This window comes from Emys orbicularis, chromosome 3, assembly GCF_028017835.1.
Source record: "Emys orbicularis isolate rEmyOrb1 chromosome 3, rEmyOrb1.hap1, whole genome shotgun sequence".
Taxonomy (NCBI): domain Eukaryota; kingdom Metazoa; phylum Chordata; order Testudines; family Emydidae; genus Emys; species Emys orbicularis.
This window is the reverse complement of record NC_088685.1, coordinates 136961553-136988914: the sequence shown is the minus strand read 5'-3', so window position 1 is coordinate 136988914 and position 27362 is coordinate 136961553.

Genomic DNA, 27362 nt, shown 5'->3' with positions numbered 1-27362 from the left:
GAACCAAACTGGAAACCTGGATATGATAGAAACAACTTCAAGCCAGAGAGTGCAGCAGCACCCCTAGTTCCAGTACCTAAGGATAGGCAAATGACAATAGGGAGTCATCTACATTACAAATACAACCATGGCTCAGAAGACTCTATTATAATACTATTGTCTCAGTGCTGTATTTGGTTTCAGAGCATAGCAGGGAATTGTGTCTTACCTGTATCTCTAAAGTGTACTGAAGCTGTTCTTGTCTATGTCTAGGCATCACAGGGTCCACTGACCACACATGGTGGGACCCAGGCCCACTCTCTACACTGGGTTTCAGCCCAGGGACTTTATAATAAGCTACCAAGGTCTGTACATTCCTACCTCTTGCTGCTGTTATCTTGGGTCTCTTCCTACTTATCTAGCTTCCCCTCCCTGTGGGTTTGTCAGCTCTCTCCTCCCAGGGACTGACAATATAGACTACTTCCTTGCAGCCCCTTGGTACCTTTGATGAGCAGTGGGCGCTGTCCGGGGTTCTCTGCTTGGTGTCCCCATCAGGTTCCCTTCTTTTAACCCTTTGACCGCACTCCTGTCCCTGTTTTTACATTAGTTGTCCCCTGTAATTATTTGAGTTTCAGGCCCTGTGGATCCTCCCCTTAGGCTGGGAGGGGGACCCTTTAGCAGTGGACAGGCTTACACCCGCCCACTTCCTGAACCCCAATATGTACAGCCCCTTGGTGCTCACAGCTCCAGGCTCTGTACAAGCCCCTCCTGTTTCTGCCCAGCTGAGGCCATTTCCAATTAATGGCCTGCTCCCTGTCTCCTTCTTCAGGTGTAGCCTGGGCAGTTAATTGGCCTGCCTAGTTATTTCAGCACCTCCACCTCATCCCACCAGGGTTCTGATATGGCTCAGGGAGATGTATAGAACACTATTAGGTCCCAAATACATTTAAAGACTGCCTAGCATTTTAACTACGTTGTGGGACAGTGTCCTCTTACTCCATCATATTTAACGGGAGTGTTAGCCATCACTAGACTTCTCCTAAAAACAACTGTCTGTGACCAGCATTTTGGTTAGGATGGTTTCAGCACTAACCTGGTGTTGGTGTCTTGTCAAATTAGTATCTCCATTTTCATTCAGGCAGTGTTTTGGATATTTACACATGCTGGTTTTTTTTTATGGTCCTATATTGGGATTCCTGAAATACTGATAACTACATTGAATTTTTTCATCCACAGGGATTTTAACTTCATTTTTGGTCACAGAAATATGTTTCTTCTTTCCTGTGTCACGCTGTTTCATTTTTTTTCTTTGTCTGGGGGCTTTTAAAACAAGTATTTGGGGTCTACTTTCCTGTTTTAGTCCACCTTACATTTTCTTTGAATTGATGTACAAAACCAGGAGCATGTTGTTATTGTTGTTTATATTGTAGTAGCACCTGGAGCAGTGCTTTTCACCATGTGGTCCATAGACCCCCTAAGGGTCCGCAGACTATGTCTAAGATTTCCAAAGGGGTTCACACCTCCATTTGAAATATTTTAGGGGTCTGCAAATGAAAAAAAGGTTGAAAACCACTGACTTAGAGGCTCCAAATGAGTTAAAGTCCCATCCCCAAAGTGTGCACAATCTAAATAGACAAGACAGACAAAAGTATTTTTACCCCCATGTTATAAATGGGGAACTGGATTAATTGATTTGCCCAATGTCACACAGGAAGTCTGTGACAGAGCTGGAAATGGACCCCGGAGCTTCTGCATCACAATCCAGTACTGTAACCAACACACTATCTTCCTCTCAGGAGCATGTCACAGGATGTCAGAGTTTAGGCTCCTACAGAAAGATGCAGAAATATTTCACTGACTCATGCTGTAAAGCAGACCAGGTGGGGCTCATTATCTCCAATACTGGGTATAAAAGTGCAGGTCCTGGTCTGATAAGAGGGTATTAGAAACAGATCTCTTGTAAGGAAGCTTTCAAGGAACAAGCCAAGATCAGGAAAACTTTGGCTGAAGTTTATATTTTGTTGAAGTTAAGCACTTAAAGCTAACCCCAGGAAGGGGGTAAATTTTGGACATTAGTCCAGTCTATGTGTGCTGAGTTGAGATAGCAGGGAAGGGACTCAGCCCATTCTCAGGGTTAGCCAGTCCTCTCTGGTATCTGACTCTACAACTTTATTGTAGCTTTATGTCAAGGGATTATGTTAACAAAGCACTATTCAATTACATGGACTTCTGTGCAAAGAAAGGTCTGATTTCAGAAGAAAGTTCATCCCATGTGCTATGGGTACAAGTTAATCTTTTCAAGTGACATGATCATCACTTGTAAGTATTAAAAATGGTAATGATCAACAATTACCTTGCAAAAACTCTTTCCCATTACTGTGGATGGGTTTCCGCTTTGCTGATACTGATGGCTGAGCTGTTTGGTTTTAAAGATCAGATTGGAAGCATCTGAGAAATTCCTTCTAAAGGTAGAAGCCAATTTCTCTGAGTGCTACTCTGCCAGGGAAGAATGTTGCAGCTTGTGGGAGTCCCAGCAGGAGCCAATTATAACCTGACTGACCTGCCTTAGCATTACATGGCCTGGTGAAATTTGCTGTGCCCTCGCAAGTTGGAGATTGCACTTCTACAGCTGTGTCTGGGTTGGGAACTCACTGTTCCATGGGGTTTGTCATGGTTATTCAGCTACAATGATCAACACAAGGGCTGTCCCACTACCTCCTTAAAGCCAGAGAGTCCCCTCTAGCTCATTCAGAGCTAAGCTTATTCTTATGATCTCCACCCTCTCTCTCCCACCTGCTAGAGATTAGAGGAGACTGAAGCAGGACGGGAGCAGTCCCTGTGCCAGCCAAAGAGGAGGGGGGAGGGACTGCTCTCCCTCCATTTTAAATACAGGAAGGGGAACTGTGTCCCCCTAAGCCCTGCTTATGGGACCCTCTGCTGTTGGCCTCTCTCTTACTGCTCTTCATGCTACTCTCCCTGCCTCTTCCCCTTTCTCCTCGTACCCCATTACATGCTTGCCCCCCTTCACCTCACCTTAGCTCCAGCTTGACCTTTAAGCCCTGCACAAACAAAGGGGTTAGCAAGGCCTGTGCCTGCCACAGCCCTGCTCACTTTGCTAAATGGCAGAACTGCAAGTACGTATCTTCACAGACCCTCCTGGAGCATAAATAAAACAACAGGAAATGTTCAATTAAACTGATTGCAACAGATAGCACAAGCAGCTCCGCTCACTATCCCATGCAAGGAGAAACCTGTACAATAACGATCCATAGTCAAAGGATGGCTTGACCCAAAAAAGAGCCTTGGCAATAAACCCAGGCTGGAACAGATGGTTTGCAGCCAGGGTCCCACCATTAAAAACGTCCTTAGTGGTGCACAGCTAGGGCCCACTTACAATTATTGCCACAAAGAGGGGATATCTGTGCCTCCAGCTGTCACACTCTTTAGAACCTTCTTGGGAGCTGTCTCTGACATCTAGTCTATATCTCCTGTCTATATTCCTCTCTTCTCTTGAACTCCCTCATTCCTGTCCTTGCTCCTCTTCTTTGCACTTCCTGCATCTTTCCCTCCCCCAGGTTTTTCTTCTGCCTGATACATACCACCTGCTTAATCAAAATGAACTGAGCACGCTCAGTATTCCTGCCTCCGGGTGGCAAGGGGTTTACAAAGTGCTGAGCTGGCAGCGCAGAGAAAGGAGGGAAGTCCTGAACATCGGGGAAATACCCCTCCTCCTGATCCAGGAACTGATAGTGTCGGCAGCAATTCGCTGGAGGCTCTGGCAGGATTTGGAACATGGAAAGTTTACTGTGGTTGGCAAAGACTCACATACGTGTTGGGGCTAATCGTGAATGTTATTTGTATTGCATTTCCTCCTGAAGCTAACTTGTGCACAGGGCTGGCCCACAACACTTTGGCACTTGAGGCGGGGAGCTCAAATGATGCCCCCATGCCCCCTCACTTGGGCCACAACTTTGAAAGGTCTCCATTCTGCCTTCTTCCTGTTCTACTCCTCTCATGGTACTGCTCTGCTACCTACCCCAATAAAGGAGAACTAACAACTTAAAATGCCTTGTTCAAAAATTTTAAGTAACACTTAACTTTCAAACGCCTGAACAGCAAATGTAACTTTTCTTGTCTGCATAGTAAACACTGGCATTTTTATCTGTTTGAATAATCAAAGTGGTGCTTTCCGTGCCTTCTTGGTTACAAAGATTTGAACTGCTTCCTGAAGGGCCACAGTCTGGCCCAGCTCATGCTCTATTGAGATGGTTGCAAGGCCGACCAGCCTCTCCTGTGTCATTGTGGAGCGTAGATGTGTTTTTAATAACTTCAGCTTGGAGAAGCTGCGTTCTCCACTGGCAACTGTTACAGGAAGTGTTAGAAGTATGCGCAGAGCAACAAAAGCATTTGGAAAGAGGGTGGTTATCTTATTTGTGCACATATATTCCAGAACAGCCTTTGGAGTTAATCCTGCTGAAATGTATCTTGAAAGGGTTTTCAGTTCATCACCTAAATCACTCGCATCAATATCGTGCATGTCATCATGCTCGAGGGTTTAACTCTCGGATCCGTGTCTGCACTCCTCTGTTCTTTCTTCTCATGTTGGCACCATTATCGTAGCCTCTCATGTCAGCTATCACAATTCCCATACCTTCCAGCTTTTTAAGAAGCATATTTGTCATACCAGCTCCTGTAGTATAATCAATGTCAATAAATTCTAGAAAATGCTCTTTGACAGTCACCATTGAAGGGACATTTTCACTAGGTTCTGTTGTTGGTACAAAATGCACCATTAAAGTCATTTGTTCCGTATGGCTGATGTCAGGTGTGCAGTCCAGAATAACAGAGTAATATCTTGCTGACTTCAGATCTTCCACAAACTTCTGTTTGACTTCTGTTGCCAATAACTGTATGATCTCATTTTGAATTGTTTTTCCAAGGTAGTGGTGTGTGTACATTTCTTGGGTGGTGACTCTTCTTAGATGCTCCTGGAGTACAGCATCAAACTCAGCCATTAGTTCCACAATTTTTAGGAAGTTTCCATTGTTTGGCACATACAGCTGATCTGAAGTGCCACGCAGTGCTAGGTTTTGGGTAGCAAGCATTCTCACAATGGCAATGAGCCTTTTCAGAACATTATGCCAGTAAAGAGACTCTGATGCAATCTTCTCTTGATGCTGATCATCTATGGTGGCCTTTAACCGTAGTCTCATCTCAAGCTCTTTCCACCTATGGAATGATCTCTGGTGATTTGCTGCCTTCTCATGGCATGCCAGATTTCTAGCCAGATTTTTCCAGTCCTTTGTTCCTGTAGAACCCAATGTGGCTGGAACATTAGACTGGAAGAGTTTGCAACAAAAACAGTATTCAGCATTTTGGGTCTTTGAGTACATAAGCCATGGTCTCTCCACTTTGTCACCATTGGGGATTTCACGCCAGTAATGTGTTGGATGGAAACTTCTATTTTCATTGTCTTTGGGGAACATGAACTTTTCACTTGCTGTGGCACATGCAGTACAAGGAAGTCCCTCAGGCTACTGCTGAAGTGGGTCCACAGTCCTGGATCATCTAGACTTAAGGAACTAAACTCAGCAGCAGCTGTTTCTTGTGCCTCCACCACACTCTTCTCTGATCTACACTTTTCTTCAGGAATGTGCATGGTTACATCCATTTGAGATGGAGATATGGATGCTGCAATGGCTGCCAGGTCACCTGCACTCTGAGTAACTGGAAGATCAGGCATCTCCTCACCACTCACATCCTCACTGGGGCCAGAAGACTCACCATGAACATTTGTGTCTATGTATCTCAGGAGAGCTCCTTCCTGCTTAGATAGAAAAGCTTCCTTTGCTTTCTTTCTTTTTCTGAATGCTGCCCCAGAGGGGCATTTTCTTCTTTCACACATGACTGCTGTTCTGTGCCAGCTATAGTGGCTCTCAACACTCAATTGAAGGGGACAAATAAGCAGGCTGGTAGCAGGGCCTGAGTGAGGGAAGATATCAGCATCTTAAGGGCCTAAGTGGCTCCTACTACTTCAGGTGACTGCCTGTTCTCCTCAAATGGGTTCAGGGAAGCAGCAGGAAACAGGAAGTTCCCTGAGAAGCTGGTGTTAATCAGTCCAGGTTCCTGGGGGTGCTAGAGAGGTACATAAGAGGCTCCTCCTCTGGGCTGGCCTTACCATGAGGCGAACTGAGGCGTCAGACTGGGAGGGGGGCGCCACTAGGCCCCAGAGCGTAGAAAATTGTGTCTGCTGCTGGTGCATATGTACTGTATTCTCTCTGCTCTAAATGCACAGAGATGGTGGAGTGCTGTGCTGGAGGAAGGAGGGCACAAGAGACATAACAGGCAGGCAGGAGAAAAGGTGAGAGGGAATAACAGAAAGCAGCAGGAGCTGCAGGGAGAGAGAGGAGGAAGTTGTGCAACACATTAGTTAACAAGTTAGTCATTGCCTGTAGCTCCAAAGCCTCTTGTTTTGCCTGTGATGAAGTTGCAAACTTGTAATACAATGCACCATGTGTTTTGTATAGGGAGTAATGGCCAGATTCCAACTAGGAGGAATTACCGGTACATTCTGTCTATCAACATTCCCCCTGCAGTTCTAGGTGGATTCTTCTCCAAATCAGGTCCTAAACGGTTGTGTGGTGGTAGTATCTAACTTAATCCATTTGACTAGAGTATCTTGGTAAAAATCTGCAAATGAATTCAGGCCTCATTTCTATCGTATTCTATTCTATTTATTTCTTGAATTGTCTACAAGCAGTCACTATGTTTCTTATTCATGATTGTTTGATGAGTATTTTATGTGAATCAATGATAGCCTCTGTATTCTCCAGGAACTCTTTTCTTTAACTGTGTCTTTGAGTTATTCACAGTGTGCTTTTAGTCATTTACCTAACATACTATTATTTCTGCTCCCTAAATGGATGACTAAAACTTTTATAAATAGGAGGAGGGAGATCTGAAAAGGCCATGTGAATGCTCCTAGATGAACACATCTGCACAACTATCCATGAGAATTCCCTTTCCAGGAGCACTCTGGGAAATAAAAAAAACAATCACGCATACAAATGTTCATGGACAAGAGAAGGGGCTCAAATCCTGTTGAATTAAATTAGGCAGTTTGCGTCAAAAAATGCTCATAAATTCTTTTCCACAGTATTCATCCAGCTCAGTTCGCTATCCTACTCTAATCACAGGAACACAGGATTTACCATGCTGGATCACACCTGAGGTCCATCTAATCCAGTATCCTGTCTTTGACAGTGACCAGAGCCAGTTGCTTCAAAGGTAGGTGTTAGAAATCCTATAGTTGTCCACAGGGGTAGTTTCTTCCTAACTCCTCATCTACGCGTTTGGGAGGCAGAACAACTCCCAGCAGTGGATACAAAACAAGAGAGAATGCTATGATGCAGTATGTTAGTTCCTACAGGGTGTGTAAACCAATGATTTTCCAAAGCCTTTCCTGAGAGGAAAAATATCTGTATTGTCTAGACTATGATTAGAGAAGATGGTGTGCATTCCTTTGAGAGGGGATCGGATTGCAGTACAGGCACTGTGCGCCTATGTAACTTTAAAAGATTCTCCAATATGAAACGTCTGCAGCTGTTCTGAAGGATGCAGTATTATTTAGGTGTTAGAAAGGGATTAGTCAGATCTCTTTGTCAGAGAAGAGAATGCAGAAAATAAAATAGATGCAAAATGTATTTTCTCTTATACTGTTCACTTGTATCAACTGACTGAATGACATGACTATCCCAGCTTCTAAAGATTTAGGTATGCTTGGATAAAGAGGGTTGGATGGGTAAGACTCTAGACTACAACTTGGGACTGCATGACCTTGGGCAAGTTACATGGAGCCTGATCTAAAAAGGTCAGTGGGAAGACCCTATTAACTTCAATTGTGTCTTTGGGCTGGTCTACACTGGGGGGGGGGGGGGGGATCGATCTAAGATATGCAACTTCAGCTATGAGAATAGCGTAGCTGAAGTCTACGTATCTTAGATCGATTTACCTTGGGTCCTCACGGCACAGGATCGACGGCCGCGGCTCCCCCGTCGACTCCACTTCCGCCTCTCGCTCTGGTGGAGTTCCGGAGTCGATGGGGAGTGCATTTGGGGATTGATCGATTTATCGCGTCTAGACGAGACACAATAAATCGATCCCCGATAGATCGATTACTACCCGCCGATCTGGCGGGTAGTGAAGACGTACCCTTAGTCTCTCTGTGCCTGAGCTCCCCATCTCTAAAATACTTCCCTACCAACCCGGGGTGTTAGAGGCTGCACAGATACACTGGAGGAAATTCTGCTGTTGCACTGGTGTAAATCCTGAGTAATTCCATTGATTTACACAGAAATGACGGAGCAGAATTTGGCCCATTCTACACCCACCTCACACTTCATAAGGATGGTATTATCTGTAATACTTTGTACGTATGTATTATAAACAGGGCCGGCTCTAGGATTTTTGCCGCCCAAAGCAAAAACAATTTTGGCCGCCCCCCCCCGCCCGTTTTTTAATTACCCCACCCCCGGCCCCCCCTCAACTCCGCCCCTTCCCCAAATCCCCAGCCCTGCCTCCTCCCCCCAGGCTCTCAAGCCTAGGAGGGAGGGGGAGAAGCGGCGCCCGCGCCGCGGCCGCTCGGGATCTCCCCCTCCCTCCCAGGTTTGAGAGCCTGGGAGGGAGGGGGAGATCCCGAGCGGCCGCGGCGCGCGAAACAGGCGATTCGCGCACTGCTGCACATTTTTAGGGGCGGCATTCTGGCGCCGGCCATGCCGCCCCTAAAAATGTGCCGCCCCAAGCACCAGCTTGTTTTGCTGGTGCCTAGAGCCGGCCCTGATTATAAAGTTGCAAAATGGTTCACAGTAAAATATGTGAACTAAAAACATGCTATAGTGTTTCATATTCTTGGAGGCCGATGCGCAGAGTTTATAGAATATTGCATGTGTGCATAAAAACCCTAGGATAGCAGGCAGTCAGATAGCTATTCATTTACCTCCCCGTTGTTGCTAGCTACCATTACCTGTGTGCCTTGGGGGAAGCTGACTCTTATCTCTGTAACATCATTCATAGAAGAAAATCACTGTTGAGGGTGTTGTTAGAGACATTCTCCCCTGTGGCTAGGAGCACTGGGATGGAGGGAGTTATAGCTTCAGGACGGAATCACATATTTAAACTGAGTTAACTGTTTATTTTGGATTTGATGCATTTGTTTTTTGGTGCATCTATTTTTTTCTGGTTTCTTGGTCAGTAGCAGGGAGGAGGGTGTTTATTGTTAGTGGTGAGCAGATGGTAGTGGCAGAGGCTGGCCTTGTCTATGGCCACTGGCCAGTTGGCACTGGGAGTTGGGATTTTAAAAATAGCATAAGCACACCCAGTTAAGGATCATTATGGCACTGTGTGTGTGTGTGTGTGTGCGCGCACACTCCTTTCTAGAGGGCTAGAGGATAACCAATACATGACATCAGACTTCTCTAAAGAACATCCCAGTTCCACATGAGGATCTTGCCCACAGCAGTTGTCTTTAAGCTGTTTACATAGCTGAATAAAATATATTAGTGCACACTCGTGTGGGCAGTCAGATCCCTGCCAGCTCCATACTGGAAAAGGGGAATAAAAAACTGAATAAAATCATAAAATAAATGCTTGACGTCACTTCTGCAACATTTTACGGTAGCTTCACCCTACACTGATTGACACTGAAGATCTGTCAAACAGCAATGCTAGTCAAAGCATAGAAGAAGAGGTGGGTCCTTCAGAACCTGGACCTCAGATCAAACATTCCTGATTTGGGGGGAAATGCATCTCAATATCACAGCTGGACCCTTCTTTCTGTAAAGGCCTGATCCAAATCCCTGGATCCAAACATCCCTGAACTTTGGGAAATTTGGAGCTGGGCCTGCACTTTGCAGTGTGGGCCCATTTCTAATCATGCGCCATATTGTAATGGATGGAATGCATCACTCACCATGCACTCACTGGCTGTTGCCTTTCTTTCACTGGGTTTGGCTGAAACAGAAATCCAGTCCCACTTTTCCACACACATTAGTCATATACTCAACATTTGAATTTCCTGTGGGTTTCTTACAAGGCAGTAGGTAGGCATACTTTGCTATGTTCCTACCGTAATGAAATTAGGCCACAGGGGAGAATTTAGAGATGTGGGTTCCCCCTCCCCCTTCCTTTTATTTTTCTTGATAAATCTGTTAATTTTCTAAGAAAAGGGGAAGTCAAGTGCCAAAGTTAAAAGAAATAATTTATACCACCGGTCTTAAAAGTGTAGAAGAATGTGCCAGCTGAGCGGCTGAACGTTCTCCCCTTATAACACCTCTCATGTGACACATCAGTGTGTGTGTTTCTCAAAAGGGCTGTGTGCTTCAGAAGTAGTCTATGAACTCTGTGTTGAAGTGGTTGCCATGGCAGTGGGCTGAGTGTGAATTGGAAAGCAAGATTAGCCAGAGTTGGCCTAAATAGCTTAGAGAAAAATGGCCAAGGACTCTCTCTAATCATTTCTTATATACAACCTTCAGCATATGTACCAGAGGGGTGCAAAGGCACTCAGACAAAAAAAAAAGCCCACAGAAGTATACTGCTACATACCTGCCCCTGGGCAGGGTTTGGCTCACTAATCTTTAGAGTGCAGGTTTCAAACCGGGCCACAGGATTTCTTCGTTTGCTCTCTTATGATGAGTCTAAGTCTTAGCACTGCTGGCTGTGCATGTTACGTGGCTATTTAGAAACATGTATCTGCTCTGAATCCATAGACAGTAGTTCCATGACTGTTGATTCAGTGAAACTCAACAAAACCTCTGGATTCAGAAGGTATAATGAAAAATATGACTTAGCTTTTTCCATGTTTCATAGTACTGTAAGAAATCTTAACTAACCCTCAGAATACTCCCAGGGACTAGTTAAGTATGATACCCATATTACAGACGGGGAGACTGAGGCACAGAGTGGTTAAATGGCTTGCCCAAGTCCACATAGTGAGTCAGTGTCGGAGCTGGGATTAGAACTCATAAATTTCTGTCTCCTACAGCTGGTCCCAATCTTCTAGATCACACTGCCTCTATCTATCACTTATTCTGACGTAAATAATACTAGCACTTAGCACTTATTTGTATTTTTTTAAATTCCTTTGCTCTAATATAGTAGTTTTCATCCCCAGATCTCAAAGCATTCTGTACTGGTGGGTAAGCACCATTGGTGGGTGAACAGAGAAACTGGTTGAGTACCTTACTCAAGGTGTCAATGATTCATAGATTTCAAGGCCAGACGGGACTATTGCATCATCTAGTCTGACCCATATATTGCAGGCTATAGAATTTCACCCATGTACCCCTGTACTGAGCCCAGTAACTTATGTTTAGGTGAAGCATATGTTTGAGAACGGTATCTATTCTTGATCTGAAGACATCAAGAGATGCGAATCCACCACTTCCCTTGGTAATTTGTTGGATTGGTTAATCACCCTCACTGTTAAATACGAGTACCTAATTTCTAATTTAAATTTGTTTGGTTTCTGCTTCCAGCCATTGGTTCTTGTAATGCCTTCCTCTGCTAGATTAAAGAGTCTTTTAGTACCTGGTATTTTCTCCCTGAGAAGGCACTTATACACTATGACCTTAATTTTGATAAACTAAACACTGAGCTAATTTAAATCACTGTAAGGCAGTTTCTCCAGCCATCATCAGTGCCAGAGTGGAGACAGAATCCTTCTCATTACCAGGCCTGTACCCTCTCTACCTGGACACTCACTTGAAACCTTGGAAAGCCAGTTTAGGGGCAGAGTCCCAGCTGGTGTAAATTGGCATCGCTCCAAAGACTTCAATGAGGCAATACTGGTTTACGCTTGCCAAGGATCTGCCCTTAGGCATTTAGCAGGAGTAGTTTCTACGAGTCAGATTCTTCTCGCGTTGATTCTACCTTACTGTAACTTTATTGACTTTAGTGGAGAGTTACTCCTGATTCTCACTGGTGTAAATGAGATCAGAAATGGATACCAGGATTCCACTCAGGCCAGTCTCACACTGTATCCTGATGAGGTGGCAGGTTTTTCCTTAAAGGGATTATAGCCCAGATTTATTGCTCTCTCTCTGGTTGATGACAGGTCTGTTTCGGTCAGCCACGTGGCCTGAAAATTAACCTCCTAGAAGAAAAAGATGACACAGGGAGTCCATTGTTCTGCAGACCTGGCTGTTGGCTGCTTTAGTTTTGCAGCAATCCCTTCCATGTTTTGCACCTCTTAAATTGTTGTCATCCATGTCTGAGAACTGGGACTATCTCTTTGGAGCCAACATTGTGATACATTTTTTGGCAGCCCCGGCCATTCATATTTCACCCAAGTGTTTCTCTCTGTTCCTTATGAGCAATAATCATAAATATCAGGTTTCATTTATGGAGTGTCTTTCATCCCAGCAGATCCCAAAGCACTTTCCAAGCTTACTCAACTATTGTACAGTAACAACATTAGTGGCTCCTCTAGCAAGGTTGTAACTTGCTTCCCATTAAAGTCGGGTTTTGGGGAAAACCAAAACTAGAATATCCTCAATTAAAAAGAGCTTTACAGCTGAAATGTGTTGTGCCTCTTCCCTCGCCATAGGAGACTGGCTCCTTGCCCATGTGTAATCCAACAACTCTTCATGGGGATACAAGAGTTTGAAAAGGGAACATTTTTTCCCCCCTCCCTGATCTTAGAAAATCCAACTTTTCTGGAATGTTGTAGCTCTCTAAAACAGCTTGGTCTGACAACTGCACATGTTTGATTCATTTTCCCTCTATGAGAACTAGTGTCTTAGAGAATTTTTGGGACAGATCTTGGGTCCTTAACCTTTCTGTCCTTCAGTTCACCTATCTGTAGGGTGTTAAGAGGTCAATACTTGTAAATATTTAATGTCACTATTAATCAATCTGACCATCGAGAGCATGGTAATGTGCACAGTATAAGAATCTGAAAGGAATATTTATCATAGATATTTCTAGTATCTAATTGATGTTACTGTTTATTCATAGACTTTTCTACGGCACTCATTACTGTAGTATGTGACTGTGCTACATGCTTTACTGAATGTATCTTCACACACCTATGTGGTGTAATGAAATAATATAAAAATTTACAGATAGGGGACTGAGTCACAGAGTGATTAAGTGACTTGCCCAAGGACACACAGCAGGTCTGTGGCAGAGCGAGGAATAGAGGGCACATCTCCTGAGTCCCAGTTCAGTACCTTAACCACAAGAATATCATTAATCAGTGCAGTGCTTAGATAGCCTCAGATGAACAATGCTATACCAATTCAAAGCAATATTCCTAGAGCCTCCTCTTTCAAGAATAGCTCTAAACTTCCTGGGAGAATTCTAGAAAACAATACAGCACAGCAACCAAGTTCAGAAATAATGTAGGTCTTAAAATACCCAACCTGCTTATAAACCTTCCGCCTCCCCCACACTAATCACATTCAAAGGGACATCTTTTCCAAGACCAATACCTCCTCTGCTATTCTGTCAATAGCATTTTGGTTTGGGTTTGTTTGCATAAATGCACCAACATCCCTTTTCAAATAAAATGCTGCCCATATTGAAGTTATATAAACTGGCAAAAGATGCAAGGCTAATTATTAATTAGTACTTACTGTGGCCATTGGTCTCTCTGTACAAGTGCCAACATTAGCATTTTTTAAAGGTTTAATTCATTATTGATTAAAGGTTTGTGTGTGAATAAAGGCTAGATAAGGTCTCTCTTACTATGTGTCCCTCTCTTTCCTCCATCAACAAAGGCTACAAATGTCACAGGAGATGATTTTGCAACTTACCGGCATATATATATAGAGAGAATGTAACTTGCTTTAACGGGACACTGTCAAAATAAAAATAATCTATTTTAAAAAATCCATACCTGTCTTACTGATAGCATCATAGATGATATAAAGAGTCCAAAGCTTAAAAATCTTACATATTTTTAATATATTTTTATTGCTTTATTTATTTATTTTGATCTTCAGAAAAATTAAAAGTGTGCCTCTCCTGGGCTGATTTTTTTTTTAAATCAGAAACCATCCAACACCGCGAATCTGTCAACTCCCCCTCATCATGCCTCAGAAATAAACCAGCAAACAATTACTAATGAAAACACTCATCCATCCCAGACATGGAGCCCTTCCCAGAATCTGTGCTCCCTGGCCTCTTGTTGTTTTGTCACAAATATTGCATTTTCTGTTAAACAGGGGCCCTTGGTAAGTGTATATGATTTCTGAGATGCTTTTTAGCAAATATAAATTGTGTTCATTTGAGAGAGGAAAAACTTGCTGTAACCAAAGTATTTGCTCTCCTCTGCATGCCTCATCTTTGAACAGATGGCCCCTGGGGCAGTCCATAAGATGGTGATGATGCCCAAACTGTTGTTCAGATACTTTATTATATTTGACACTATAACCTTGGAAAAAATAATATCGCCTTTTGTATGAGGCACTTGTAGGTTGTAAGAAGTTCAGGGCAAGAACTGTGTCTTCCTACGTATTTACACAGTGCCTAACACAATGTGGCCTCGATCTTGACTGGGACCTTTGGCCACTACCACAGTACAAATAATACTTTTAAATTTAAACATCAGGTTTGGGACCTAGCCTGCCTAACAGAACCCCTGTAGCATAAAGGATTATGGCCTTGTGAGCACTGTCATTCAGACAGCAGCAGCAGGGAGAAACAAGAAAGTGAGAATGAAATCAAAGACTAGTTTGCTCCTTCCTATGAGAAACTCTCTGGGCGGGGGCCTTAAGGGTAGGGAAATTCTGTGAGGTTTCCCTTGTGGAGTTTTTTTCTCTCTCTCCAAATCCTTCTAATCATGGGCAGGCAGAGTGGGTTTGACCACTGAATAGGGTGACCAGATAGTCAGTGTGTAAAATTGGGACACTTTTTTTTTTTATGGAGGGGGGTATAGCTTCCTATATAAGACAAAGCCCCTAATATTGGGATGGTCCCAATAATATCAGGACATCTGGTCACCCTACTGCTGAAGAAGAAGCAGGAAGTTCGATCCCCAAGTCGAGGGGTATCAATTTCCATCTTCCAGAGGCCTGAATTTTAGAAAGCAGTTTTGCTGCTCTGAGAAAGATGAGGGCTTCGGGAGCTACCACAATGAAAAAGGAGCAAAGCTACAAATCTCTAAATGGGGGAGGGGAAGGAGTTGCATACCAGACCGCTGCATACATGAGGGATTTCACAAGAAAATAGTTTGAAAAGAGAAACATGGTCAGGAACCGACAAACATTTTTCTGCAAGGAACCAGGATAATTTCCCTTAAATTTGGAGTAGATTTCTATCAGTCTGGTTATAATCCTGTGATATTACTTCTAAAAATAAAACCTATAGAATTACTGTGGATTACGGGCACTGCCATGATGTAGTTAATCTTTAAATAAAACGGCACAGGGATTTTTGTTTTTGTTTTAATATTAGCAGGCCCTAATGGTGGCTGGCAAAGACGCAGGTACCAGCCCTGATGCAGCATAATATGATGTCCTGAGAACTGATATAATCATGACTCATTCTAGCCAGAGACTTTAATATAGGAAGTTGGATACAAGATATGAAAAAAAAAAATTGTATTTTTTCCTTCCCAATGAAGGTCACTTCTGAAATACTATGTGAAATGAAAAATGGAGGGAAAATGTCCCTCTTTTAGTAAGAAGTATCATTTTGTACCAGTTCTACTTTCCTATTTGTGATCTTGTGGTAAGCACTAATGGACTTTGTGCAATATGCTGTGAGTCAAATCACCAAGTGGGTGCAGTGGTAGGGGCTAGATAGCTCCAGAAATCAGTAATGGGTTTTAGAGCCTTTTGCATTAAGATATTGGTTGAAATCCAGCTCATGTGGCTAGTTAATGAAAGTTATTGTCCAGTTGGTAGTCTCACTGTTTACCTCATGGAAGCTATCAACACAACTAGCACGTTCCGCACAGGCATATAAGTCAATGGGCCATGGAGGATGAATCACTCTCACACCTAGGGGATTGTTTGACGCAGGGCAGTGTGGGGAAGCTTGTGGCAATCCATATTACTTGTTCCCTTCTGTGATCTACTGGGGATACGAGTTGACAATGCCAGCTAGAGAGCTTTAGCTCAAGCTGTATCAGATTAAGTGTTTCACTCTGGAGGTCCCAAATTCAGTCCCCCCGGTTCTTATGAAATACCCACAGAAAGGAGCTGTGTGAGGAGGAAAACTCTGCAAAGTTCTCCTAGCAGTAGTTTCTCTAAATCATTGTATCAGAGGGCAGGATTTGTCCCCTTCCACACTGAAATCCTTGCAGATGGCCTGATCTCCTGAGAACCCTGTGCTATCTATGCACAGGTCCACTACCCTCTCCTCCCCCTGGGTCCCTGACAATTTACCAGGGTTTTCCTTAGCCATTGCTGCCTCAGCCCACCAAAAGGGATTTTCCCAGCACTAAGGGGGCCTACAGGAGTTAGTACAGCCTTAGACTGCATTAATTTTCTGTCAGCATTTCCTTTGGTACCCCCGGGAGATGGCAATTCATATCCCCCTATCCCTGAACTCTCCCTTCTGTAGATTCTGGAGGTTCAGCTAGTTTGTCTTAGGATCCCATCTTTAGGGCATTTATCCAAAGTGAATCTCATTATGAACTTTTTAAGTTTACCTATCACCAGCACAATTACGTCAAATCCTCATTGGATAACCAAAGAAGTATGGGCTTTAGTTTACTCATTCACCCAATGGAGGATTGGGGATTGGCCTGTATCAAAACCCCAGATCCAACATACACCCCTCACCCCAGCAGTTAAGGAAGTTTGTCTGTGGATCCAGAACTGAATTTCACAGTTGGTGCCCATCTGTACAGTGAGTAAAACCAAAACCCAAGGTCTAAACACACCTTTGAACTTTGAGGAAGTTCAGAACTGGATCCAGGTCTGAACTTTGTGTGTTGGGCCCATCACTACTTATAACACAGCTCAAAATAGTGTGTTTCTGGGGTTAATGGCCAACCACATTTGGGCTCAAGTGCTTTCATTTTGTGGTTGCCTTTTACTCATGTTCAGTCCTGTGACTCTGCATTCCCTGCCCCATCTTGCTCTTCTAGCTTTTTCCTCATGGCCAAGAAGTTTGGGATTGTATGTAGTTGTCACTGTGCCTCAGTGGGTCACAGCTGAGAATACCAAATTCAGGACAGACTGCTGAGAAATAGGGCAGACTCACTCCAAACTGGAGGTTGTTCTATCATTAGATTATACCAAGCCAGTAACAAAAGTAAAGTTCTGTCTCACCACATTAGTTAAGAAGTCAGGGATGCAGTCTCCTTAGGCATTCCAGCCCTTGTCTCACCATCCAGACCCTGGACTCTATGATGAGTGGTTACTGAAAACCAGTTTAATCAAATATAGGGTCCTTCCAATCTTAAGAGATCAGCCACTTAGACAGGTCAATATATAAGTCAGATCTTACCCAATAATCACGCTGGTGCCAATCCTTTAGTAGTTAACAGCTAAAGATTTAATAATAAAAGAAAGAACAAGAGAGTTAATAATGGTGAATAGAGCACATACATACAAATGACTGCCAAGTCCTTATATCAGGTTTGCAGCAGTGATGGTATAGACTGCTGGCTTGTAAAGTCTCTCTGATAATTTCCAAAAGATTGGAAGGTCCTCAGTGCTCCTTTTAGTTGTAAACCCACAGTCCAGAGAATCAGGGCAGGAAAAAGGCAAAATGGAGACATCTCAGGCGTCTTTTATATCTTTTGCCATGTGCCTGGAATTTTTCTGTTTCAAAGCTTACATAGCCCTGTTTGTGGAAAGCTACTGGCACAAGATGGCATCCAGGGTCACATGAGCATATCACATGTTCTTACATGACTTGATGACTCACAGGGGGGACACATTAGCCCCTTGGAGCCTGAAATTTTCTCAGGAAGTGCTATCTGGGTGGAATGAGTTTCTTCTATGGCCCATTGTGAGAGCTAAGTGTGTTTGATGGGCCATCAACCCAAAGCCGGCTGGCCTTGATGTAAAGCTTATCTGATGGGTGTTACCTAGGAATACCACATGTATAAGATACAAATCCATGGCCAATATTCATAACTTCAGACACAGAGATGATACATGGATTTAATCAGGATAATCATATTTGATAGGTTGTAACTTTTCCATTGACACCTTACATGATATACTTTGGGCAAGATTTTTTGCAATTGTCTAACAGTGATATAAATGGTCATATTTCAATCATACAGCATCGCAGTAGTCTTCTCTGAGGTTGTGTTGTCATAGATGGAGCCATCAATTGGCTGGAAAGACTGCTAGAAGGAGATGGGATGACCTGCTGCCCCAGATGAATTTCTTTGCAGCATCTCTGCTCAGACAGCTCAGAAGACAGACTTCCCCCTAAGGCTTCCAGAGCACTTTGTTTTTTTTGGAGCCTCATAAAACTCTAAAACCATGTCCAGATTTTAATATTACATTTCTAGGCAAACACAGCTCAGATAAATAACCAGTTTAACCAGTAACTAGACACAGCACAGAGATCTTGTTTTTTACTCCCAATTTTCCATCTGGTTTGACAGAGGCACAAAGAGGTTGACCGATTTGGCCAAGGTCACCCAGTGAGGCAGTGTTTTATCTTGGATTAGCAGCTCTCTTATTCTTTCTTACATACATCCACTAATCTAGTCTTGCACTTCCTTATATTTCTCCACATCCACCCTCCATCCCTCCCTCCCCCCAAATTGCGTAGGAGCTCCTGTTTGCTGCAGTGATTTCCTTCTGAACAATACCTGTTGTGCTAGCAGCAAGGACTCTCTTGGTTCCCATGCTCGGAGCAGTTTGAATTTCCTGCTGGCTCAGCAGCAAGACTTTCAATGTTTTTTATACTTATTCTTCTTTGAGAGCACATGGAGGAGTGCAGTTTGCCTATGAATAGCAAGCCAACTGGGCAAGCGGCAGGAAGCTTGCATACTAAACCGTGTGAACTTTGAAGGGGTATGTATGTTGGGGAGGGAGGGGAGTGAAGAAGATTTGCTGGCTAAGGCATTTTCTGCAGTTTTATACTTTATAACCTTGTTATCTATAAAATAACAAAGCTCCGCTGAGTCTCTTGTCCACCAAAAGAATAAAAACATGTACAGAGTGAGGGGTGAGAAGGACTTTAAAACAGGAGATAAAGGAGAAAGATGGGGAGGGATTGAAGGGCGGGGTGGGGAGATTAGAGAGAGACGTGACTCACCTTTTAATTATTTATCTGAAAGTCTACACACGTGTTCCCTACATGGTTTTTGCCCCACTCATCTGCCAGCTCATCTTGAGCAACACCACTCAGGCCCATAAAAGTCATGTTACTTACCACCTACTTGGCCTGAATTCTATGGTTTTCTGTGGATAGGTTCAGCCTTCTGGATTTCCTTGGCGAAACGAAAAGAAACCCTTTCCCCTCTCCTTGTTCTTTCTGACTGCCCTCAGTAGTCAGTAAAAATAAAGTAAAAATCTCCTTCTGCATGGCTCAGGCACTGCATTGTTATATAAGCAGGCTTTTGACTAACAAAACTGTAAGATGCAAGCATGAACTGATTAGTCTCTGTCAAAGCTGTCTTCAGTGCATGAGCTGCAGACACCACAGTGCAGTGATGAGCCATTGGTTGGCAGTTATTGTGTGACTCTCTAAAACTCTGATACTTCAGGGGCCCCCCAGGTCTGCGTGGCTGATTACCACAGTGTTAGAGAGGTTTCTTTGAAAAAGGCGCTAGGTAGAAGGAAGAAGTGGCCCAAGCTGTCAACCCACAGGATTGCCTCATCACTCTTACTCATGTCTAAAAAATAGATGCTCAGCCCCTGCTTTGAAAATGAAGTGGCAGATGATCACATGTGCTTCTCATATGGTTAAAGGCACTTTATTTCCTGACAGAAACTCACCCTGACGTATGTTAGACACTGAAGTCAGGTTTTCCTGCCTGCAGGGCCCTTATAGCCTGAGACCGCATGCGACAAAGTGGTGCATTTGGGCTGGAGAGTTAGTTCCTCACAGCAAGTACACCACAGAGAGATGAGGGTGCGGATGAGTAGCTGAGCAGGAGAGAGTGTGGGGGTGACACAGGACTGGAGTGAGTGGTTTGTGGGGAGGATCTATTTTTATGGTGATTGTGTAACAAAGGGAGAACTGGTGGGAGGAGTAAATGTTCAGCAGCGAGTGACAGACAGGTTAAAGGAGTGTTGTGTGTCACTATTAGTCATGCTGTAGTATCATTAAAATGCAATGAAAGCATCCTGGGCTATTGAAAGAATAGTCTCTCTGTTTAATAACACAATTATCAGTCTCTCTTAGGGTGTGCTAAGGCTCCCATTGCTCTAGTAGCTAAGTTTTTCCTGGATAAATTAGATCTATGTAGCAATGTCCCAAGCTCACCTCAAGGAATCTTTTGTTATTATTCCGGAGCCCCAGTCCTGGACCCCATTGTCCTAGGTGCTGTACAAACACAGAACAAAACGATGGTCCTTGCCCCAGAGAGTTTATGGTAAGAACATACTGACCTCAAATGGTGAGCAAATGTGTCTGGCACTATACACACACAAAATAAAAAGCAGACTCTATGCCAGAGAACCTACAATCCAACATACAAATCTTCCATTCTTCTCACTTCCTTGATTATAGGGATGCTCTGCTTGAATTCAATATTATAGGTAGCCTTGGTAGCATCACTTATTATTAAGGCTGCTCAACATTTCCTATTATAAGACCCAATTTTTGGCTGCTTATATGTCTTTAGCCATTCCTGTTCAGGCTGAAATTTTCCACGCCGCGTATCTACCGCAGGCTGAAAGTTTTGGGATAGTTTCAGCAAAAGGGATATTTGCATGAACAAGATTAGAGAAAAATACGCTGTATCTATGTTAAAAAAAAATACTTAAACTGTTTGATTGAGAAGCTCTAGTTCCCCCGTACTTTGGAGCAGAGCCTTGAAATTTGTTGGGGGGATCTTTGTGTCATGGAAGTGCCTTTTGCGGTTCCCTATGAAAAAATACCCTAATTCAGCTGAGTTATAAGCCTTTGAAAAAAATCTCAGTTGGCATGTGCTCAGTAGAGACTTCTTGGAATTTAGCAGGTAAATTCTCTGAAGATTTCAAATGCATTGGGGATGCTCTAGCCAAGGGCTTCAGGGGCAGAACAGGATTGTTCCTGCAATTGCTACCAGGGATCATGTGGTGCCAAACACCAGAATGGAGAGCCTGAAGAGGGTCACTCCTGTGCTCTCAGTGCTCCCCCTGCTGTCACCCAGGCAGCATGAAGGAGGACCCAACCTGACCAGAATGCTAAGTGGATAAGATTCTGAACTGAGGCAGGCGGATGGCGGGACTGGACACTGGAGCTGGTGGGGAAAGAGGTGGCTGAGACAGGGAGCTGGAGGCAGAAACAAGGGTGTGAGAACTGAAAGCCAGTGAGGTGGGGAGAGTGGGACAGGGAGAGGCTGGAGCAGGAGTCAGGCCTGGGGCTGGGGACGGGGCAGAAGGATCTGTGCCCACTAGAGCACATTCCCCTTCAGAACCTGGACTGGAACCCAAGATTTCTGAGTCTCACAATTCCTCTGTAGTCAGCAAATAGCTCTGAAACCCATTTGCAAAAGTGTGTGTGTGTCTCATCCCCCATATAGAAGATGATAACCCACTACTGCTAGTAGTGCTGACCTTTGTGATGCCGGATGATGGAATTTTGATTTTTCATTTTGCTTTTTTTTAAAACCTAGGACATTATACACAAACCCTGTCCCCAGCCCATATGAAGAGAATGTTAGGGTTGCAAAGTCAGGCACCCAAAAATTAAGAAATGACAGAATTAAGGGTGCTTGTGCAACCATAATTCAACTCCCAGATGCATTATGATACAGTCTTTAATTACTTAATCACATACAGTTTCCTCAGTACCCTGTCCCTCATTCAATGCACAGGATGGACTGTGCTCTGGGGATGAATCAGTTGTGTAGCAAAGGAGACTGTTGTCTATTTGACCCCCTGACTCATTTAGAGAGCACAGGAGAGACAGTCTGCCTGCTCCAAGTTCATGTGCAACCCCAAGGGAAAGTCTTGCTCAGCAGTGGCATCCCTTGGCTAGAGCATGATCAGTACAGGCAGAATCTCCAGAGAATTTATCTGGCAGACTCTAACAAGCCTCTGTTGACCATCTGTGAACTGAGCTTTTCAGAGGCTTATTACTTGGACAAAATTGGGCAAATGTTCATGGGGATGGGAAAGGTACATCCCTGTCACCCGGGTACTCCACTGCCAAATTTCAAGACCCTACTCCAAAGCATGGAGGTGCTAGAGCTTCTCAGTGAAACAGCGGTATAATTTTTTTAACATGGTAAAACAATGGATTTTCCCCTTACTCTTGTTCTTGGAAATGGTTGAACGGTGTTAGTTGAAGCTTACCAAAAAATTCAGCCTGAGGCAGATACCCAGAATGGTAAATGTCATTCCAAGAAGTTAAAGTTTAGCAAAGTGATAAGGCAACTGCAAACAAAGTCTTATAATGGGAAGTGTTAGGCAACCTTAATTATGGGCAGAGCTACCAGCACAACATATAATAAACACGTCAGGGACAAAAGTACAAATCCTGGTACTATAGATGCCTCCACAGGGACACGTGTGCCCACAAACCCCTATATTTGTGCATATAGTTAGTTAACTTGTGCAAGCAAGTATTCCCTTGCACATATGGACATTTGCCGGCACTGTGGTTGGAATCACTATTTTGTAGATACATCTGTTGTCTTTGAAACCTGGGTCCTGTCTCTAATGGTCTGGTGTTAAAATAAATTCACTACTGAGGGGAAATGACTGAGAAAAACACAATGATAAAACATGGAGGAAAATATTTGTTTTATTTTCACGTAAATCTAAAAACAGATAAAGTGCAGAAACTAATAGTAAACTAATTATATGAATTTATGGGAGTATGTTTGTGTGTGTGTGTTGACAGTACATGTGTGATATAAGATATTTACATCTTTATAAATGTTAAAATATGTAGAATAAATAACAAGCAACACAGCTGTGAATTATGCAGTTATATATAATTCCATTGACAGTTATGTTGATGTCAGAAACCCCAAGAGAGAAGACAGAATCACTAGAGCCTACATTGGAACTATAGGCACATAATATACAATATACTTTTATGATAATGACAACAATAATTCCATTCTACTGTGATCCGCTATGGAGTATCTGCAGTCCCATAGAGGCCAGTTACCTCGAAGAGGCTGCAAGTGGAAGTGGCTGATATCAAAGGAAGAACTCTTGGACACCCACCTGCTGATTTCTGGTCCCTTCAGCAGGCCCATTCTCACAATTATAATTCATTTCCAGTCACTTCACCATCCAGATGTTTGCTGTTCAGAAGACGCTTTGGTCTTTTTCTCCTCTTTGCTACTTCTGTAGTGCTGCATCAGCATCATTCATGACGAATGTATATTTACGAATGCTTTTAGTTTTAAATTACCCAAATTATGGGCCTTTTACCATATCCTTTCGGATACTTGTCCAGAGTCTAACAGAGCTCTTTGCCAACCTGCATTTTCCTTTGCTTAGTTGCATCTTGTTACAATCCCTTGGTTATACTTCCTTAGATCACAGTAAACAATTCTTTTCTCTCCTTGGTGCTTACACCCTTCAAATGCTTGATGATTATCATCTTCCTCTTCATGACTAGTGAGCCAAACTGTAATACTGAGTGATTTAATCTTTCCTTTAGACATTTTAATTGTTGCTCTTTCCTGAATTCTTTCCAGCTGGCCAATCTAGCATTGGGATGCCTCTAACTGCATGTAGTATTCTAGGGGCGTTGTCTCAGCACTGCAGTGAAGAGAAGAGCCACCTTCTTTCTGGTCTGGGACATGATGCCTCATATCTATATGTAGGTCAAAATCAGACGGGCACTTTCTTACTGCTACATCACATGCTAAACTCATATCTCATTTGCTGTCCATCGTCACTCCTATACCAGGTCTTTTTCAGCTTTACTTATTTCCAAATGCTTCCCTTCCACTGAACATCCATTGTGCCAGATTATTTCTCTCCAAGTACATTTGCTTTCATTCTGCCATGTTCTAGACTGGGGTTCTCAGACTTTCTCTGTCCAGAGCCCCCATTCAGCTATGATTTCTTGGCATGACCCCAATCCCACAATCCTTTGTGGTCCCATCCCACAATTTTTGTCGGATCGTGGCATCCAATTATGCCTAGTTTTGGGTGATGCTGGGGCTGAGTGATGCTGGGTGAGGGTGCTGGCTTGGGGTTGTTGTGGGTGCTTAGATTGGGGGTAGCTGCTCTTGGGTGCTGGTGGCAAGGGTAGGGATGCTATTGAGTAGGGTTAAATGTATGGGGAGGTTTCTTCACTCCCCAGCCACATACATTTCTACTTCAAGGAAGAGCCACTAAAATATGGCGAGGCCAGGAGAGCAGCAGAGACCATGAGGTCAAGGCAGCTGGCTCCTCACCACCATGAAAGGGTGCTTCATGGAGCAAAGTGCAGTGTGGCAGAAGGAGGAGAGAGGTGAATTGTGGTGGAGGTGGGGCAGGAATGAATGAGCATTAGCAGCAGAATAAGGGCAGTATTACCAACCCCAAATGTTCAAAAATTATGAATCAGGCTCACCAAAACCCATGAGATTGGCTTTAAAATCATGTAAAAATAATAGCTTTGGCGTTCTTTTTATTTGCCTTCTGCTTTGCTGGGGTCACATTTTGAAGCTTTCTCCATAGCCACGAGAGCTAGAAACTTACTTTTTCTTTAAGAATGAAGGCTGAAATTGTCACATATCCACTTGACTCCATGAGCTGGGGCTTTAAGGAAAACAATAATTATCATGTATCAGAGGGGTAGCCGTGTTAGTCTGGATCTGTAAAAAGCAACAAAGAGTCCTGTGGCACCTTATAGACTAACAGATGTATTGGAGCATAAGCTTTCATGGGTGAATACCCACTTTGTTAATAATTATCATGAGACTCATGACAAAATCATGCGAGTTGGCAAGACTCTGAGGGAGCGGAGCCTCTTCACCAGAGATTTTGGGGGCCTGCATTTTTGGATATCAAACTGGAGAAACCTCAAAGGGGAAGGCTTTTCAGAAGGTGAGTGCTCAGCACTTACTGAAAACCTGGTGCCTTTAAGATAGATGTGTCAGGTTGGACACACAAAAACAGAAGCACCCCTAATCATTGAAAAAACAACGAGGAGTCCTTGTGGCACTGGTCACTTTTGAAAATCCCAGGAGTCACTTAAAAAAACTGCCACAGCCCTGAAAGGAAAGTTGGAAATGATTCCTTGCCTCTGATGGACCCCGGGGGTTTTGGAAAAGGAGCTTTCTCTTTCTGCTTGATCTGCCTGCAAGACACGCGAGCAAATTCACTGACAATTACTCCAGATTTAAACAGCTGTGGAGTGTCTTTAGTGCCCAAAGGTATACCAGGGAAACAGCAGTAGCACACCGCTTCACATACTGAGGTTGGGTGTGACTGAAGAATGTGCTGTTCCAGGATGTTCCTTCAGAGGCTTTTGACAGCAGAACTACTGTGGGGTTTAGAATTAAATCTCCTCACCTCCACCCCCTTTCAATATAAATAAAGAAGACCCTAATTAATACTTTTTATCAAGAGTAATACATACAAAAACTACTGCCTGCCACCATCAGGGGTTATTTGCTGCACAAATGAGTGAAACTCCTGCCTTAGAGCCTGTTGATATCCCCAGGCTTCTGTCTGCTTCCAACCATGAGACCTCTAGCAGTACTTAAGGTCAACAGAAAGAAACTGCACTTGGCTGTTCAACCCATCTCTCTTTTGGGAAGAGATTGGCTAGATTCCCCTGACCAAAAATAACTGATACATCTTTTCATTCAAAAATAACCCCACTTATCTAAAAAACACCACAAAAGAGATAACTCTCCCCACCTTTTGACACACACAAAATCCCGTAGTAAAATTACATTATTTAATTTAACCAGTGGCAGAACCACAACAAAATTGCCACCGTGTTACTAAACTACATTTCCCAAAACGCCAGAGGTCTAAGTTCAAAGTTCACACCATTCTATCAAATATAAGAAGACCCAGCTGGGTAGTTTCTGACTCCATTATAAAAGCTTTCAGGCTGCAAGGAAGACCTCTAAGGAAAGTAACAGCTCCCATCAGCTATGTTGTTACAAAAGCAAGGGCACAGTTTCCAGACAAGATGATAAGGTACCTTTAACAATAACTAAAACATTGCATTGCACCCCAACATACTGGTTTTCATAATGTGTGCTAGTTTTATAATTGGTCTCTTAACTACACTCTTCTGCCCCCTCACTCTCCACAAGAAATACATAATTCACTACTTGTACCATCAGTAGACCTATCAAAAATAGTCTTTCAGTCATCCCCTTTTACTAATGTATTCTGTGCGCCAAAGTAAGACTTGTGCCTTTCAGGATTGTTCTAGGACACATGAATGAAAAAAACAAAATGAGGCTGCTGGCCAGTAAAAAGAACAGCCAGAAACCATTAAAACTAATTTCTTCTCATATTCTGCACTCTACCACATGTAAAGCAAAGAAAAATTCTTAGCAGAGTGAAACATATGGCGTGGAGGATGGGGTGGGAGGGTGAACTCCACTTCTAACTTTGTTAGCAGAACTTATTGTAAAAATGTTAATTTTGAATAATTTGTGTGTCATGTTTTTAGATAAAAAGGGAAATGCATATTTCTATTATCTTTTAATTTTGTTTGCACATTCACAGTGTTTAAAAGAATCTCTCTGTGTATACTTCAAAGCTCTAATTCCTAACAAGGGGTTATATTCATTTGGAATGTGTGTAATAGGGAATGTTTTGTTCACTTTTCAGCATCAGAACTTTCAAAAAGTACAGTTGGGATTTTGGATTATTCCATTCTTATTGCATGTTTTTTTCTTGAATTGTCTCTCTCTAAATCAGGATCTCTAGGAGTTATCTTTTTAGGCTACAAGATGACATTCTGAGTTATAGCAACCCTCATTTTACTAGATCAAATCTCTGATGACTGACTGTTTCCATCAGTAGCAATATTCAGATCAGGTTTATATATAGACTATACATTAAATGCAACACTTTTGAGCAAGAGTGCTACACCCAATTCTTAGACCAGCCCTGATGTCAGGTTAGTGAGTTTCTTTATTTGAATAAGGACTTTTGCCGACAACTCTAAAGCATCACCAGGCAAAAAATGTAAATATGAGTATGCTATCATTACTGTTAATAAGTGAAACTTCTATTACATGTAAGCAGATCCTTGATACAGTGATTGCCAGAACTCCCTACAAAGGGATCTGAGAGACTAAAATTGAGTGGTTTTATAGAGGAGGAATTATT